Here is a 20446-nt window from a genome sequence, read left to right as displayed (position 1 = left end):
ACAGGCACATCAATTCCAATCATCAGTGCCACAGCAATTGCTAGATGGAACCTTCGCAGATCCAACTGGAACGTATTTGAAAAACAGATTGAAAAAATCATCGCAGCAATACCACTCACCCCTAAGAGCTACCCCTCCCCCTCCCCCAATTTGTTAAACTAATAAAAACTGCAACCAAAGCTTCTATTCTGGCAGGCAGGCCACAGAAAACAGTACATCCCATGCTGAATCAAGGAGTCTGAGGAACGTTCAGCCAAATACGAAAAAACTGAAGACCCAACTGCTGCAAAGGAGCTCATAGCGACGCTCAACAAAAATAGAAAGGATAGGTAGATCTCAACCATCCATGAACTTGACTTCACCAAAACTAACCAGGAAAGCTGGTTACATTTGAGAAAATTAGGCGGGGAAGAACCAACAACACCAGAGATAACTCCAGATCAAATGACTAGTCATCTACTGAAAATTCAAGATATATCCCAGCTCTACCAGGAAAATATCCGTGCAGTCTACCATCCGATAAAACCTGAAGATGGACCCCTAGGCTTCCTGAACTTGTACACCCAATATTTCTGGGAGCGGTACAGGAATCCTTAAAACTCACCAAGAATGGCAAGACTGCAGGAATAGATGGTCTCCTCCTGAGTTTCTCAAACATTTCGGCCAACGAGGTCAAACATGGCTGGCTGTCATGTTCTCAAGAATTATAACAACAGGAGAACTATCAAAACTATGGCAGGAAGCCAAACTAATTGCTGTCCTCCCCAAACCAGGGAAAGATCCAAATAATGTAAAGAATCTACGAGCTATCTCCTAGTTAAAAGAATTTCACCACTCATCGAAAGAGCACCCCAATGGAACAAGTTGGCTTCAGACCGGAAAGAAGTTGCTGTAACCTTATCCTGGCCTTGATAACACAGATTGAAACAGGCTTCCAGAAGAAGTTTAAATCCAGAGTACTTTCATTGATCTAACATCAGCTTATGACACAGTCTGAACCAAAGGCCTCCTAGTAAAACTAGGCAATAATATAAGGTGCAAAAAACTTTCCATCTTTTCAAATCCATTCTCTCCAACAGAAAGATGTGGGTTCATATTGGTGGAAAAAAGAGCACGCCCAAATATATGTAAGCCATGACCTAGTGATCCTACACCAGTCTACCTCCTTTGCCAACCTGGAAACAACCTTGAACACAGACCTAAACATCCTAGAAAAGTACTTCAAGCAGTGATACCTGACGCGAAATCGAACGAAAACTGTGTCCACAGCGTTTCATCTGAACAATGCAGAGGAAAATCGACACCTCAACTCTCTTTCTGCAGCTAGATGGTAGGAAACATTAGCCTCACCCGAAATACCTTGGATTGGGCGCCTGGACAGCCTAACCCACAAAAGGCACATCACAAGCCTGGCAAACAAAATTAAAATAATATTTCAAGGCCTTGCTGGAACAACCTGGGGTTATGGGGCAAAAGTTCAAAGGTCGTCTACACTAGCCCTCGCATTCTCTGCAGCAGAATACTGTGCCCTCGTGTGGGAAAGAAGTGCACACACTAACATCATATATATATCCAGCTAAACTGTACAATGAGCACAATTATTTGGACACTGAAAAGAACTCCTTTCCCCTGGATGTCTGTCCTATCCAACATTGCTTCACCAAATATACGGAGAAGACAAGCCTCGATTAAAGACTTTAATAAAACAATGAGCTACCCACTCCTGCCCCTGCACCGGACTCTTAAAAATCCACCTAGTCTTCGCCTAAAATCAAGAAACCCTTTCTTATCCACAGATGAACTCTCTTCACATGCCTTACAATCAACATCTGACATGTGGAGAGAATACTGGTCCAACAATATCCCTACAAATGGTTTCTTGGTTGACGATTCCTGTGCTACATATCCTGGTTTTGCTTTTCCTAGGAAGATTTAACCATCTGTCAACAGGATCAGAACTAACCAGTGTAGATGTAGGTACAGCTACACAAATGGAAATTGTCAGACCAGCTAAAACCTGTCTCACAATTTCCAGTTTCTTCCTACCATCCTTATTGTGACTGTTCTCCCATAGCCTAGATGATAACCCATATTGTGAACGACTTCCCAGGCCGCCAATTTCATGGCAACCTCTAACACATCCACGAGGTGACGGATGAGGCTCTGGATTGGCTTTCTGGACATTGATTTATAGCTGGACTGTATTCTTTTCGCCATAGGAATAAATAAATAAATAAATGTTGAGGTAAACCTGTGAACCGGAATTGATCAACGGCTTAGCGACGAACAATGATTGCCAATCATTTAGGAACAGAAATCTATTATTTATTTAGCGTACAAGCATTACGCATCATAAAATAATTAACTTAAGGCAGTGAAAGGTATATCCTCTTCGTGTTTTCCACACAAAAAATTCTCATCTTACCACTTCATTTTGTCATCACCAACATCAAATTCCTGATATATATCCTCAAGGAGTGTACAGAATAAGATAGTATTAGATGAAATATTTACATCACTACTAACTTCCTATCTACAATTTTCCTCCAAATCAGTCTGTTACTTATCAAGGCTCCAATATTATCAGGTCTTATATTTTTGTCTTTTAAGGCACTCTCTACTGTATCAATCCACCTATATCTTGGTCTTCGTCTGGGTCGTTTTCCTGCCAACCTGGCAGAGAACACTTGTTTTGCTAATCTTTCTTTTCCCATTCTGTTTAAGTGACCATACCACATGAGATTAGCTCTGCTAATGCATTCCTCGATGTTAATAATATCAAGTTCTTTCCTAATATCCATCCTAGATTTTAATATGATATTGCCATTGATGCCATCTGTTCATGCCCCTAAAATTTCTCAGGACTCTCATATCTGCACCCTCTAGTCTTTGGTCAAGTGTTTTATTTCTGGACAAGCTCTTATATCCATAAGTTAAAATTGGCTTGAATACTGACTTGCTTGTATATAGCTAATTTAGTGTTTTGGTTAATTTCTATCTTATTCCATATGCATTAATTCAGTTGACTTCCTACCATACCAGCTTTGTTGATTCTGTTGCCTATTTCCATATTTAATTTACCATCTTCACTGAAAATCGTGTCTAAGTAGCTGAAAGGTTTTACTTATTCTATAACTTCTCCATTCACAATGCAGTTGATATACTCAATGTTTCTGCCTATTTTCATTGTCTTTGTCTTTTTATTGCTGACCTTCATACCATATTTATTACAACAACAATTCAATTTAGTCAGAGAATCTTGCAGACTTGTAGCGGATTTATTTAGAAGTATAACATCATCTGCATAAAGCAAAGAGCTGACATTAACATCTCCAATTTTGATATCATGTTTAATACCACTTTCCTTCATAATGTGATCCATATAGATAATGAATAACAGAGGGGATAATGTACATCCTTTTTGACACCAGATTTTACATTAAACCATCTTCCTGTACTTCCTTCGATTCTAACTACTGACTTATAACTCAAATAAAGAGCAAGTATTGCTTGATATAATGCCCCATTGACACCATATAACTGCAGCGTATTGAATAGCTTCCCTGTTAGCACCTTGCCATATGCCTTTTCCAGCCTTTGCCTTTTCATTTTTTCATGGAAAAGGAGATATTACGTTGTTCAGCGCAAAGATTGTGGTTATTCTTGAAAACATTCATGAATAAACACACCAGAATAATACATAAAAAAACACTGACGTCTTATTTCCTGATTAATTCGCAATTACCGTGGCTTCAGTAAGTTTACCACTGTTCTGTACGTATTGGAATGATAAAGATTTACTGGAGGATGTAATTTTACTTGTTAAATATGTTTTCAGCCTTACCATGATTTAATCGGTTTCTTCCTACTACAGTGCATAATAAGGGCTAAGCTGTAAACTGCATAACGATATTGAATATTAGCTTCGGGATATCAAGTTAATGTATAGATTTAAACATTCACGGCACTCTCTTGATTTTGATATCACACTAATAACACTGCAAATATAACTGAACTATTTGTTAAATATTTATTATTCTTGTAAACAAAATGAAACCGCTTTGTAACTGAAATTAATTAAGATGGTTAGTTACAATGCATTTTCGAAGCCAAATCTTTACAATCCAAAAATTCCACAATCAAACGAAATTTTTATTCTTCTATGCTTTTAGTAAGTTTGTGCATTCTTTTTTCAATAATGTAGTGAAAAATAGTAAACGTATTTCTTCCTATTAATCCTTCTCTCCTCTTTTACCTTCCGGTGTCGAGGATTTGTCTACATTTAACCACTACCGTATCCAGGATAAGATGGTTAGCCCTCTGCCTCTGGGTGTATCCTATTGGGAAGAAAAACATGAGGTTCCTGGTGAAAAAACTCCCTACCTTCATATCAGACCGCCTAACTCCCTACTTTCCTCACATCATTGACCGCAATCGAACCCAGGTTTTTCCGACCAAAGGGCTTCGTCTGTGTCGACTGAGCTACAGAGGTTCGAATATTTTCTATTTCTATTATATTACTGTATAGTATGTTATTGTAAAAGTTATTATTATTATTATTATTATTATTATTATTATTATTATTATTATTATTATTATTATTATTATTATTTGCACCTGCCTGGTTGACAGAGTGGCCAGCATATCCGCTCTCCAGCCAAAAGGCTGTGGGTTCCAATCCCGCTGTGGGCATGAATGTTTGTGACTGTCTGTGAAAATACTAGTGGTGATGATGGGTAGTAAATGGCGTTAATGTAGATGATGATGGTAGTTGCGGTTCGTTGTAGTTGGTGGATGGAGTGGTGGAGATAGAGTTGTAGAGTGGGTGCCCTCCCTCGATGAATCTTTGGACTCCCTGGAGGTGTTATGTAATAATGATAATAATAATAATAATTATTATTATTAACTCCCCTGTTAGAGAGAGAGAGAGAGAGAGAGAGAGAGAGAGAGAGAGACTATAAACTAATGTAGTAACATTTTGAAAATGTAAACCCATTCTGACATAAACTAGCAGCGAAACCTAAAGCAGACTTATAAAAATATGTCAAAGTTGATGGAAGTAATGAGATAAAAAGATTACCATTCGAATATCTTTCATAACTTGATATAAGATATTTGTTCTTGTCAGATAAAGAGCAGATCTTCCGAACTGGCTAAATATGATACAGCGTAAGGACAATAAATCTCATAGACACCTAGAAAGTCCAAAGCGCGAAAGTTGTCTTTAAAAGACTAAAGACATTCACTATATTAATTACGGTTCCCCGTTTAACGCTAAAAGTAAAGGACAACCTAAATAAAATAAAAAATGGCAAATCAGCAGGCGAAAAAAATTTCATCAAAGATTACTAAAATTTTTAAATAAAATATATACAAATGGACAAATACCAACAGAATGGAATACAAGCATAGTAATACATATATTTAAAAAAAGAGATAAAACCAAGCCTGCTAACTACGGAGGTATTAGTTTATTGAATACATGCTATAAAAGAGATAGCCGAATACTTCATGAAAAACTAAAACTATACAGTGAAAAAATATTATTAGAATGTCAAAATGGATTTAGAAAAGGACGCTCTACAATGGATGCAGTTTTCTGTTTAAAACTACTTTATAGAAAAAAGAAGAGAATTTAATTTGGAAACTCATCTTTTGTTTATAGATTACGAAAAATGCATTTGACAAAGTAAAAAGATACATACTCTTTGATATATTACGAAGAATAAATATACCTAATAGTTTACTACATGCAATATTGAATATATATAATGATAATGAAATAAAAATAAAAATAAATGAAAAGTTGTCTGAAAAACAATCTATAAACTAAGCAGTAAGACACGGATGCCCTCAGTCTCCAACACTTTTCAATATTTACATTAATGAAAGAGTAATACAGTGGAACACCTTAAACAATCAAGGTGTTCCACTGTAATATGGAAATTTCCCGGAATAACAAAATAAATACGCTATTATTTGCAGATGATCAGGTAATAATATCAGATAAGGAAGACAATTTACAAAGGGCAATATATAATTTAAACATTATAGTAGAACAGTTTGGAATGAAAATATCCATAGATAAAACTAAAACAATGGCATTTTGTGGACAAACTCCAGTTAGAAGCAAAATAGTTATTAATAATAAAATAATAGAACAGATAAATACTTTCAGTTATTTTGGAATGTGAAATATCATATTAAGGAGAAAAAGACATAAAATTAAAAACGTCAAAATTTTTACAGATTAAGGCCTGATAAATAGAACACTAAACCCAAATATAGTACAAAAAGAAACATTCTTGAAAATATACAGTACGTTAGCAGTGCCCACATTATTATATGGCAGTGAAATTTGGGCAATAAACAAACAAGATAAACAAACAATAAAAAGAAGTGAAATGAGATTTATGAGAAGAACTGCAAAATACACGTTATTAGATCAAAAAAGAAACGAAGACATTTTAAAAGAACTAAAAACAAAATCAACAGAAGAAAAACTAAACAATTATAAACAAAAATGCATTGAACGTGTAAACCGACTGGCCAACACCCGACATCCTAAACAAATAATAAAATATAAGCCAATTGGAAAGAGAAGGCAGGGTTGACCTCAAAAAATGATATTGGATGGATAATGAGACCGGAACAGATCAATATCGTCTATACCCGTAATTAGTGTTATGATGATGGGGATGCCAAAGGTATGAAACTGGACTTTAAGATTATTAAATTCTTTTTAGAATAAACTGCAGAAGAACGTGACAATAAAAATTTAATTTCGTTTCTAAATAGGATTAATATATTTAATTCATTGCTAAATATGTTTACTATTTTCTTTCAATTCGTTTTCAAGAAGTCTGATTCCTCCTAGTCATGGCAGGAAGAATCAGAGTTTCTTCCAAGTCAATTCAAATGTACAATTATTGAAAGTAAACAAATAAAAATTAAATTGCTTTAATATTTTATTAATTAATTTGCTGAAATGCAGTATTGTATTCTTAGTGGGAACCTAATCTCGATTTATAATGCGACTGCACTTTGGTTACAGCTCTATAAAATATATTATTTGTTATATTATCCAAGAATCACTATGGAACATCCCAAAAGCAGTAGATGCGGTGTTGTCTGTACGTGATTTCATGATATAAAGAGATTAAACTTCCTTCTTGGGACAGCATTTAAGGGTGGTTAAAGTTCTGCATATTTTGGTATTCTTTCAGGTTACCGAAATAATTTTCCACTTTGAGTGAAATCCGATATGATTCTGATCGATCGATAGATCAGTTTTAGCAGATACTACGAAATATGAGCAAGTGTTTTATTCTTTGATATTTTAGCCATTGTGTACTTATATTTCTTTCCATGATTAATTCCTTTCTTGTGATACGAAAATTCCTCTGTAAGCTGTTGCACAAGTTCAAAGAATGTAGTGATTCTGTCTGCTTATGTTGCATCATAAATCTTTCAAATTTACAAGTGGCTTTTATATAAAGCACCGAACATTAGAATCTCTTTTGAATGCTTTCACGTATATTGAAATATATATTTACAACAACAAAAGATTGGTTTCATCGGTTCAGTGCAAATGTTATCATTATAATGGTGAGAATTATTATTAAGATGTAAGAGAGTTGGTACCGTAATAATCAGCTGCTTCAAAAATAATGAATAAATAAAATAAAATAAAAATAAGACATTTTTTCCATATATTAAGATAGTAATACCGGAGAAGCACAGTTTATCTATCACAACATTTCTTAATCCGATACTTCTCCGGACCATGATTTTTGAATGTGTTACAATTCAAAAAGCAGGAGGAGGAGGAGTAGAGAGCTCTGCAATTGCGTAACACCAGGCAGTTATGCAGAATGGGTGATGATATTGCCTTGTTACACATCCGGCAGCTATTAAAATACGAACAGTGATAGTTTGAGTCATTAATCTTCACCATCATTAAATAATAAAATAAATAAATAAATATAAATATAAGAATCTGAGCTAGAGTCTTCTTTTCGGCGATGTTCAAAGGAAAATAATTTTTATTTTAATAAATAAAAACTAAAACTAAAAAAAAACTAAAAAATAAAATAAAATAAAAAAGATAAGAACATTTTCCTTTCAGAAATCGGCTTTATAATCCATTTAGTTATACTGCAAATATTGTGACAAAAATGAGGAAATTAGTGTGCAGAGGTCTGCTGGACTCAACAGAATCCCGATCTAAGTCTTATAAAGAGAACTTTACTACATCAATTAGCTTCTGTTTTGCGAGGCGAAAATGTTTGTGTCAACAGTTTACGCAAAGTTTTCTCAAGGTATGAGCATCTGTTAAGGTAACCAAAGGTGTAATGTGGTTTGTGAAAATAAAGAAATTGGAAGACTGTCAAGAAGTTGATACTAGCAAAACAATGCAATGCGAAATATCTTTCATGAAACTGATCTTTAGGCACATTTCTCGGTAAATATGAAGGAGACTGAAGCGTACAAAGCCTTCGGGGCGTCTTTGTATGATAACCGTAACGTACTTGTTCGTAGTGGACTTAAAGAGTACATGTGTAATATTGATATCTACTATATTATTTGACTGTGAACTTGAGAGTTCGTAAGAATGAAAACGAAAGACGCATACTTCTCAAGCAATATCCACTGCTCTTAGTTAAGACATATTTCCTGATACTGAGCGAGAAACTAACTCTCAACGTCAGTCTCAGAATTAAATGAATATGTTTCTATCAGGAGAAAGAAAAAAAAAAGTCAGTTTAGTGCTTTTTTGCAAGTCGAGGAAGACCGGGGTTCCACAAACAGCATTTAAACTCTGGTGTGTATACAGAAGGTTATTCTGGTGTTCGCCTCTGCTAAGATAAAGTTTGTCGAAAGCACCAGATTCTGGCACTTCTCCTGAGTTCAAAGCAAATGGAATTTTGTTTACCCAAATGTTGTTCAGAAATTGTCGAAGAGAAATGAGTGTCCATACTGTTGAAGATTGTCGTATATGTCTTGAACGCGAAATCATTGACTGAGGGGTTCCTGTATTCCTAACCATAGTCATAAAATGACTTGGTTAGCAGTTAAATTGAAATTTTTTTTTACTAATGACCCCATACATGGAAGGTCACAGGACCTAAAATACAACAGTGCCACCTATTGGTACGTGCATAAAACGAAGAAGAAAGCAAAGAAGATGACATCTGCCGAATTTCTCTTAAGATGTTTAAACACAAAAGGATCAGCTAATGAAGCCTTTTTTTGCAGGGATTTAATATTTTTACTAAACAGCACTGGTTGAAGCATGTCCGTCCACTGAATGCACCCCAAACCACTTTCAAGAGTTGCTGTTATCCTGTGCCAATTAAGAGATTCTTGGATGTCCACTCAAGGCTTTTCGAAGTTTAATGTAAAATGATAACGATTTATGTAGCTGATGTCTGGAGTAGTGAATGAGTATTAGAATATAACAGCCGTAGAGGAATGATTTTAACAAGAATGATTTTAAATTAACCTTTTAACTACAGCGGTATTTCTTTCATTTTGCCTTGAAAATACACTCCAACATTTTCACTTTATTTCTTGTGATAAAATTCAGTTATCTTTGATTATCTGCTACCCGTTTTTTGCCTTGAAAATACACTCCAATTATTGAGATTTTTACGTAACAATGCTAAATTTTTAGCATTGTTACGTAAAAAGCATCTTCTTTTAAGCAGATTGATTACTTCATCCCAAATATGGAAACAGCATACTGTGATTCAACAATTTTGGAATTTCTGTCGAGATAATAGTTATGCTGATGAGAGTTATGGTCAGCGATACAAGGAGATATATTGAAGGAAGAGTGCGTGTGAAAGTTCACCTATACTCTTATTACCAAGTGTTAATATGTATATGAACACTCATGATTGCATTCTTCTTCAATATTTTCCACCGCTGTTCTGTCACTTCTTGTCTCGTTTATCTTTCAAAGTGCGTACTCAAGAATATTTTTATCTTCCGTTTTCATGTCATCTTTATGCTCTCTGATTTCATGTACAGTTTTCTGCATGTCTAAGCTTTTTTTCTAGCGCTACCAGAAAGTTTTTTTTATTACCTTCCTTTTCACAGTATTCTTTTCTTCAAACATTTCTCAATAAGCCTAAAGAATATTTCAACCCCTTCCTGATATCCTATATTTGTCTTTTATATTTTTCTACCAAAGCCCATGACTTTGTAGCAACATTTTACACCCTACTTCGCGTTCTTACATTTTATCTGCATTCTCTTGAAGCACACATGCCGACTTGCTTGCTACAAACGTTTGGTATTATTAATTCTTTTCCAAGACATCCACATTAAATGTCTTAGTCCACCATGCAGTTCTGTTTTCTTCAGGATCTGCCACTGAATCTCTGATGTTTGGTTTAAATTTTCAATCTCTTTCATTTTCTCTTTGCATATTGAGTGAAACCATAGTCAAAGGGTTGAGCAACAACAACAACAAAAGTGGATTATAAACAGTGCGGGCACATTCTAGTGTCTACTCCTAGCATGCAGCGCGATACTGCTTCATGCGTAGTAAAGACAAAAGAAAGAGCCTCTGCTTATAACTATTAAGGTTTATAACTACTAAGGTTTAGATCTGTACGATGAGTGGAGCTTCAGCATTCTCTTTGAACTAGCGTTCAGATTTGAAACGGCAGAACAAAAGCAATATTATCTACTTGCTAGGAACGTTCAGTATGATTTTTTTTTTTAGGACTGCATCTTTCCCTTCCTTAGTCCATCATGAACTATGGCGAACACTGTCCAAAGTAAAAGCGATTGCAATCTCAAGCATCTTCACAGCAACCTGAGTTACAGGAGATTTTTTATCATTGGTGGGAGGTAAGCGAGACGACAGTTTGTTAGCAGAAAAAGACGTGGCGTCTAGATTACATGTCATGAGTATCTTAGAAATTTGTTCAGAAATAACAGCAACATAAGGAATTAGACCTCTCGATGCAAGTTCAGGTTCTTAGGAGTAGTTTTGCAAGAATCAAAAATGCATCAAGTCTCTAATAATAAATTTAGTTTAATCCTTTATCCAAGTGTGAGCAAACAAAGTGTGCACCTGAAAGTATCTTCAGGACTGCGGTAAGGTGGTACAACACAGGGCGACTCCTTGCAAAGGTGGAGCAAGCTACCAAGCTACCAAATCCGCAAGGAGATGTGTTGTGCATTATGGGAGATACTGAGATAGGAGTGTTGGTAGCTTGCTCCACCTTTGCAAGGAGTCGCCCTGTGTTGTACCACCTTACCGCAGTCCTGAAGATACTTTCAGGTGCAAACTTTGTTTGCTCACACTTGGATAAAGGATTAAACTAAATTTATTATAGTCTAACCAAGTGAAAAATAAACTTTCCGCATCAAGTCTCTCTTGGTGATAAGCTATTATGTTGCATATTACATTGGATGTTGACCAGTTGTATTTAGAGATCATGAGAATTGCAAGCTCTAATCAACAAGGTTTTGATTATAACCATTTTTGAGATAGATATCATGCATAATCCTGCTGTATATAACAAGCATTGAAAGTATGTTTGCAATGAAATGAATCCAATAATACCCATGCTGCGGTGCTTCTTAATTTTGGTATAGTACGCCCACAGATTCTAGACCCTTCGACACTTCTGCGCATGTCAACAGAAAGAGAATCCATTCCGATAATAGGATAATCAGTCCGTATTGTGGGATGAGTTGTTTATTATTACACGTCGGAAAATTAACTTCTCTTTTATGATCATTGTAGTTAACTATGTTGCTTGTATAACAGTTGGAAAAGTTTACCTATAAAGCACGTGATTTCGCTTGGTGGCGACCAATTCGTACGTCCTTCGTTTCTTTCTCCCCTTCAGCATGAATCGACTATTCTTGGAAAGTCGCCAAGCAGAGATCCACAAACTGTGGGCGTACTATACTGCAATCAATTAAAATAGCTATTATTATTTTAATGAGATTTTAATTTATTTTTGTATTGACTTACTAATGATCATTGCATTGTATATTTATACTATTTCGTGTAATATTATCTCTCTGTGTTACAAACAGCATTATCTGTACCGTCGACAGTGTGTAGCATATAGGCAGCCTGCCTCATGGCGGGGCTTAATGAAGGCGCTCGTTCAGCCACGTTGTGGTAGGCGCCGTCTCTACGCTAACAATTCCTGTTAGTGTAGCAAGTGCGGAAAGACGTTTTTCCACGCTTAAACTGATGAAAAATTATTTGCGAACAGCAATGACCCAAGAAAGATTGGTAGGTCTAGCAACTATATCGATGGAGGCGGACATAGCTTAGAATTTAAATTTAGAAGAGCTGATAAACAGTTTTATTGCACGATATCTCCGTAGAGCTAACATTTACTTAATATTATTATGTATAGTTTTGCATTCATGTTTCTCTTGTAATAAAAACAAAATAGCAATTGGAGATTTTCTTATATTTTTGTCTTATAATCCATCAGAGGCGATATTTAATTGTTTGTCTCAGCGCACGATCTACTCTGGCTACAGCCATGAGCATTATATAAGAAGAACAAAAATGACTCCGATTACCTTGCTTGGTTAGGATAGAAAGACGTCAGTAAGGAAACAACTTGTATTTGAAAACATGGTGACTCATGAGAAGTGCTGTTGCTTCCAAATGATGTTTTTTTTTTTAAACAGCTGTCATAAGAGGCTACCATCATCACCAAAATGTGTCCAGTTTGTGTTCAGCTGGGATCCATGAATGGTCTGTCATATGTACACAGGAAGGCTGTAGTCACCTAATAGAAAATCACAAGATGTGGGATATGCCACACAAAAATAGTCCCTTGACTGTTTTTCTGTGGGATTCTTTAAGGTGGTGGTGGGTAGGTGGGAATTCCACTCTTAACACTGTCTGATTAAATTTTTTTGACACTCTTAGAATAACCTAAACAAGTGGATACGCTAACCACTAGGCCAGCCTGGTTGGCCGAGTAGTTAGCGGCTGCGGTTCGAATACCGCAGTGGACGTGGATGTTTATGATTGTCTGTGGAAATACCAGAGGTGGTTAGCGGTAGATGGCGTTGGTGTAGTTAGTGGATTGAGTGGTGGAGAAAGAGCAGTAGAGCAGGTGCCCTCCTTCGATGAGTTCTTTGGACTCGCTAGAGGTGTAAAATATAATGATAATGAACTAGGTTTGGTTTAAATATAGAGTTAATTACACCTATTATTTTAAATATTTTGCAATTGTTAGGTTTATATCTTTTTTCATTTTCATATGTGATCATACATCCTAGGTAATTAAACGAATTCGCCTATTCTAAGATCTTGTTATCTATTACTATTTTAGTTGTTGCTGGATCTTGTCCTTTAAAGGCCATGGTTTTTGATTTTTCCGTTGATATATCATACCATAATCTTTGGATATCTCATTTAGATCTAAAATAGCTTTCTGTAAGTTATCTTCAGAATTTGTAATTATTATTTGGTCGTCGGTAAACACAATCATACCACATAAACATACGGGCTCCAACTAACACATATATGTCATGGGTAATCACCAGTAACTTAGCTGACCACTACTTTATTGCAACGTCATTCCACAAAAGCACTGTTACCTTCCATACATGCTATAAAATCCCACTAGATAAACAATACGTTACTGTCATAATAAAAGGCATCACTGACAACCTCACGAAAAGACACAAACTGGAACAAGCTACGTACTATAAATGATCTAACAGCTTCATACGACAGGCTCAAATGTCTGTTTACAAAAATGTACAGAAACACCGAAGAGACAACAGAAATACACTAAATAATCCATGGATAAATGAGAACATCCTGTTAAATAATCCATGGATAAATGAGGACATTGGGTGATGTTTTTAATCTCTCTTCGTGGACATCCTTATGGATGTCCACGAAGAGAGATTAAAAACATCACCCAATGGTTTACCTGCAAACATTGTACAAAAGCACAGGAAACCAACTAACAGCTAAAATGAAGAGCCCAAAAAAGACACTATTACTATCAGAAATTCGCGGAATACAGTGCCAATATGAAAGAAACGTGGTCTACACTTAATGAACTATTAACCTGAAAAAGGAAACCTCCCCACAAGATTTTATCATCAAAAACTTCGGTCAGGAAAAGAACCAGAATGAGCTCGCAGAATACTTGAACTACACCTTCACTAACAGCATCATACAACTCGAAGAAGATTCTTTTTCCATTAGACCAAACCCCAATTGAACATCACATAATGTACTTTCCTCCTGTATCCAAATTAGAATTGAAAGATGCTATCAGACTGACAGACTGACAGAATCACAGACCTAACACATTTTGAACAACTAAATCCTGTATTTCTGAACAAGATATTCGATACTGGCGCTGTTCCTACACAACTAGAAAGCACTATAGTTACACTTATCTGCAAACATGGAAAAAGAAATGACGTACACAACTAAACATCAATAGCTAACTTACCTGTTATCTCTAAACTTCTTGAAGAAGTAATTCACAAAATGCCACAAAACTACTTATAGAAATATAGCATTATTTCACAAAAAGCAGTATGGTTTCCATGTTATTAGAGGACACTATAAAGGAACTAAATAAAGCTCTTGATGAAAACAAGTTTGTTATTCTCATACTCCTTGATCTTACCAAACTTTTGACACACTTAACCATGAAATACTGTTATCCACATTACACTCAGTTAGAATAAAAGTGTGGCATTTCATACTCCGTTTAGGCATTATCTCACAGACAGAACGCAAATAACAAAAATAGACACACACATCACAGCCGGGGAATACAAATACAACATGGAGTCCCTGAAGGAGCAATATTATCACCAACACTGTTCAAATATATACATAAATGACATTCAAATTTGACTTTACAGAGCCAAATACAGTATATCAATATGCAAACGACACAGCGGTACTAACAGTCCACAATGACATAAACACTGCACTCTCCAAAGCACAACATGATCTAAACAAAATAATTAGCTTCTTCTGTCACAATTCAGTTATAGTAAACAACACCAACACACGCAAATGCTAATAATAAAGAACCCTAGAATAATGCACCCTGCACCACTAACGATATATAGTCCCACATACCACTGCATTAACCATTGAAGCTGCCACTGCTCCGAAATCATACCCGGTATTTAGCACACCCTAAATACCACGGTTTATACATTGAAGACAACCATAAATGGACTAAAGACAAAAATAGACACAACTTTCATCACAGACTACGCACTATTGCTGCAACACTCTTCGAAGCACAATTTGTATGGCGCAGCCATGATTGAGCATCTTACCCCCACATTACTCAACAACTTGCCATATAACGTAAAACATCTGAACAGTTACATAACATTAAAAGTAGAAGAATAGAAATTGTATCAGGGCAGTTAAAACTGAAACAGCTACCATCATTTCGCTAAAAACATATTAACCCTAGTAACAAATACCAAGAAAAAAGAAAAAAAAAGTTTAGTTAACTGTTAAAAAAAAGTTTCAGAAAAGCTTACTCAAATTTCGAAGTTAGTGGATTACTTTGCCCGATCATTCATCATCCATCCATGTATTTATTATTATCTGATCTTCATTATCCTCATCACTCAACCACTGCAATTAACTTCCATGTCACAATACCTTAAGCGATTATTATTTTTAATGTTATTATTACGTAACATCTCCATGGAGTCCAAAGACTTATCAATTCACCAATTATAACGATTCGAACCCGCAGCCGTTTAGGTAAAGAGTGGATACGCTAATCACTCGGCCAACCACGGCTGGCATATGTATAATAAAATGTAAAATGCAGCATGTTATCATATTAACTACCTCGTGTAACTGTGAACTATATATTTTAAACGATTACTGTGATCGTCATTATTCTGTTATACGAATTGCACATTATACAAATTATAAGGATATTTAGATAAATATAAAGTAAATGAAAAGAGTGAATGTAACGTCTCATTCTTCATTTTCAGTCGATTTTTTTTATATTTTATTTTCATTTTATTGTGAAAAGTGAATGAATCCATATAGCATTTTCTATTGCATGTTAATAAAAAAAGTAATTGTTAATGTGAACTGCGAATAAAACATTAAACAGTTAAAATTAAATGACAAATTGCAAAAATAGCAGTTTAACTGTTTTAATGTAAAACTGCAACTGTAAATTGTTTTTTTTTTTAATTTTTAGGATTACTGATAATATTAACATTAATTATAACATTTTATCGTCCTAATCATAATAATTTACTCATGTAATTTCTTTCAAAGATAATAAACTGTAGTTGAAAAAGTTTTATTATTATTATTATTATTATTATTATTATTATTATTATTATTATTATTATTATTATTATTATTATTATAAATACAATAATCACTACGGAAAGGCCACGCGAAATTTCTACATCCCATATATGATAAACAAATTACCTTTTGAATACAGAAACCTTACAAACTACAATAGCCTGAAAAGAGCTCTAAGGACATACTATGAACAAGAAACACGCACCCAAAATACCATACAAACTTAATGAAACACAATATATTCGCTCAGGCTTTCAATCATAGATTTCGTAGCATCCCAACACAGCAAAAAAAAAAAAAAAAACCAATTCATAATAACCAACTGGTGTCATCCTCAGATAAGCTTACATATAAGCTTCGAGGATGAAAGCAAAAAAATTAGTTCTCATCCAAGATGTATCAGATGTAACCAAATGCATGTAATGTACGTATCACATGAAAATCAATGTATGTAATATATGTATTATATGTAAACCAATGAACGTAATGTAAATGTCACATGTAAACAAATGTAAGTAATGTATATAATAACTGTAACAAATGTATGCAATGTAAGAAAAAAATTATTATTATTATTACAAATCATGCAAAATATGAGCTACTAAACATATCAAAAAATATCATTATTATTATTATTATTATTGACACACTAACACACAAAACCTTGTTAACGAAACTATCCCATATCGGAATTGGAAGTCGTCTACTCCAGTGGTTTAAAGCATGCACGAAAAACAGAAAGCACACCACATATATAGGATCAGCATACAGTAAAGAGGTACATGTAACCCGTGGAGTGCCGCAAGGAGCTGTCCTATCACCCATTCTATTTAACATATACACGCACGACATTAGCCAACTCCCACTAAAAAGTAAAATCTTCCGGTATGCAGACGACACGGCCACAGTATCCATTCACAACAATACAAATATCACTTACACAAATATGCAACACGACATCAATCAAATCACCAACTGGTTAACTGAAAACGGCATATATATAAACCCTGGAAAAAGAAAGCTAATGGTATTCAAAAAATCCCACACCTTGCCCATAGAAACTAAATATCTCACTATCCAACATTCATCCTCCTATACACAAAGCGCAGAACCTAAAATCACAACCATCACACAGGTGAAAACAAACGCTATCTCGGACTTCACTTCGATGCTAATCAAAGTTGGAATAGCCATACAAACTACCTACATACCAAGCTTAGGATAATAGCAAGCAAACTATACAGATTAAAAGACATTGCCCCAACCCACATAAAAATACTAATCTATAAAGCATTATGTGAAAACATTTTAAGATATGCAATCACATCATACGCATTCTGCGCAGACTACCGACTTAACAGGCTACAATGGTTGCAAGATAAAATGATAAAACTGATATTCTGGGAACAAGCTACTCTTATGCAGGAAGCACGGACAAAACACATAATATTTAAGGTGAAACACTTAAGCCACTACACAGTCATGTTAAAACACAGCCCAACATATAGAGTAACCAGAACAACATATCAAATAACAAGACCACAGTCAACAAACTACATAACATACAGGGTGTTCGGGATAAATTTGACAGTTTCGTAAGGAAAAAGAAAATCTTCTTTGTATCTATTAAATTTAATGAATTGACAAAAAGACATTACAGGCAGAGTTAATTACAATACTATCAACACGATTTACTCAAAATAACCACTATTAGCATCGATCACAGCTTCAATTCTGCTTCGGAACCTCGAACAAGCTGATGCTACAGTCTCCCTGGGAAGGGCCGCAAAAACTGTTTTAATTTTATCCATTAACTGGGCTTTTGTATTACTGGAAGTGCGATTGGTGTCTTTTTCAACTGCGCCCCATACAAAATAATCCATGGGGTTAAGGTCTGGGGAGTTTGGAGGCCAAACATTTGGACTGGTGAAGTCGTAGAAATTTTCAGACAACCATTTTTGACTTTTCCCAGAGGTGTGGCAAGGGGCCGAATCCTGCTGCCATACATACGGCCTACCATTGGCTACCCTTGTTATCCAGGGCTTGACTACAGTTAGCAACTCCACGAACAAAGCCCGAATTCCAATGCCAGGGTTCTTCAACACCTGTTCCTGCAGATTTGCGAGGAATTCTGCTGTACGAACGCAATCAGATCGTCTGCTAGGGATCTTTCTTCTTGCTACATCCTCGTAGTCACCATTGCAAGTCTCTAGTTCATGCCTGATTGTTTTTACTGTATTCAGGGAGCATTGGGCAGCAGTCGTAATATCCTTATTTTGATGGCGGGCACGAATCATCATGATACAAGTTATTCTCTTCCATGATTCAGGTGGGTTCCAGCTATCCATCCTTTCTGACATCTTGTATATGAATGAAGAAGGGTCCAAACTTTTAAATGAAGAGAAGTGTGTGTTAATACATGTAACTTACGGAAAAATATAATTAATTATAAATATGTCAAATTTATCCCGAACACCCTGTATAAGTACAACACGGCAAAACTACTACGTACCTGACATGATAAACAAACTGCCGTTCGACAACAGAAACCTAGTAACATACAGAGCTGAAACAGGCACTATATAAATATTATATCGAGAATGAAAATTAGAGCAAATCCTGTTTCTCTCCCCCCACACACAAACCCATGACAAACCCCCTCTCAAAAACCATCACTACAAGAACACAAAGAAACAAACACACCATGTCTAAATCCAACCCTATTTGCACAAAAAAAGAGAGTTGAACTGTAGCAGTCGAAGTCTTCCAAGCACGTACCAACAAACAGTAAAATCAACACCTGGCTTGTGACCAGTATAGAAACATAACTATGAAACCACCACCCTCTATCATCTATTATCTTCCTCAGATAAGCTCTACTATGCTTCGAAGAAGAAAATTATTAACTTGCAAGTATCTGTTATTCACAAATGTAACGTGTTATAAAAAAAAATCAGCTAACGCCTTTTTTATTCCCGTATACGGGAGTAGGCGAGGCCATTTAGCCCTATCTAACTTTTGGAGACTGAGTGGGCAGTTCAATCTCCACTGGTACCAATCAGAGATAGATGGCCTAAGGCTATCACTAATTAAGCGGTACACAGTGAAGAGAGACGGCTCAAATGTGTCGCCATCTCGTGGTTCTTAACCCTAACACAATATATTTAATGTCTGAAATAATGTGGGTTCTACGGTCGATTTTCTTGAGTTTACGGGACGAAAAACCCGAGTTTCCGGGAGGAAAATCCCGCTTGCCCGTGCCAGAGATCGACTAACTCGGGAACCGGTCGTAAAAAGGCTTAGAAAAATTTCCTCTAGTCGCCGACTAGACTCGAAACCAAGTCTTCCTTCGTGCGGCCAAGCGCCGTGGTATGCAAACGCCACATTCACTGAGCTACACAGTGCAATTGATTGAAAAAAATAATTAAGAGACATCCAGAAAACTAAGTACTCATCGAAAGAGCTCACATAACACCCAACAATGTGTCATAACTTCTCTTGAGTTCAATCACACTACTCGCACTCAACACTCTTTATTAGAGTGTTGTGAGTGCTTTATTATAACATCCTCAGATAAGCTTATTAAAAGCTTTGAGGATGCAAGTTGAGACATTACATCTGAACAGAGATCAATAGAAAGAAAGAAGAATATTTATTACATTAAAGTTCTGTAGTTACAGTGCTAAAATATATCAAAAGCAAAAATTGTGAAATAACATATTGTTGTACTATAAATGCTGTTAAAAATGTAATCTAATTGAAATGCAAACTATAAATTACCATCTGTAGTAACTGTTATTAACACATTATACAAAAAACTATCGTAAATGATGTTTTCATAATTTGGAGAAGCATAGAAACAGCCTTATTTGAATTTCTTACAAAAATAAATTCCTTTCACCAAACAAATACAGTTCACATTAGAGTTGAAAAGAATAGCCAATTGCCTTTTCTCGATAAAAGGCAATTGGCCTAGAAAAGACATTTATAGACATTGTCTAGAAAAGTCTTTTCTAGACAATGTTTAGAAAAGATAGAGGATATCCTGTTTCTTCATGCTCTGTTTTTTTTGAAGAAACAAGACATCCTCTTGTTTCTTGATTA

Source organism: Typopeltis vanoorti, chromosome 15, assembly GCF_054136105.1.
Source record: "Typopeltis vanoorti isolate ZY-2024b chromosome 15, IOZ_Tvanoo_1.0, whole genome shotgun sequence".
Lineage (NCBI taxonomy): Eukaryota > Metazoa > Arthropoda > Arachnida > Uropygi > Thelyphonidae > Typopeltis > Typopeltis vanoorti.
The sequence above is the reverse complement of the archived record's forward strand: the minus strand, read 5'-3'. Positions refer to the sequence as shown.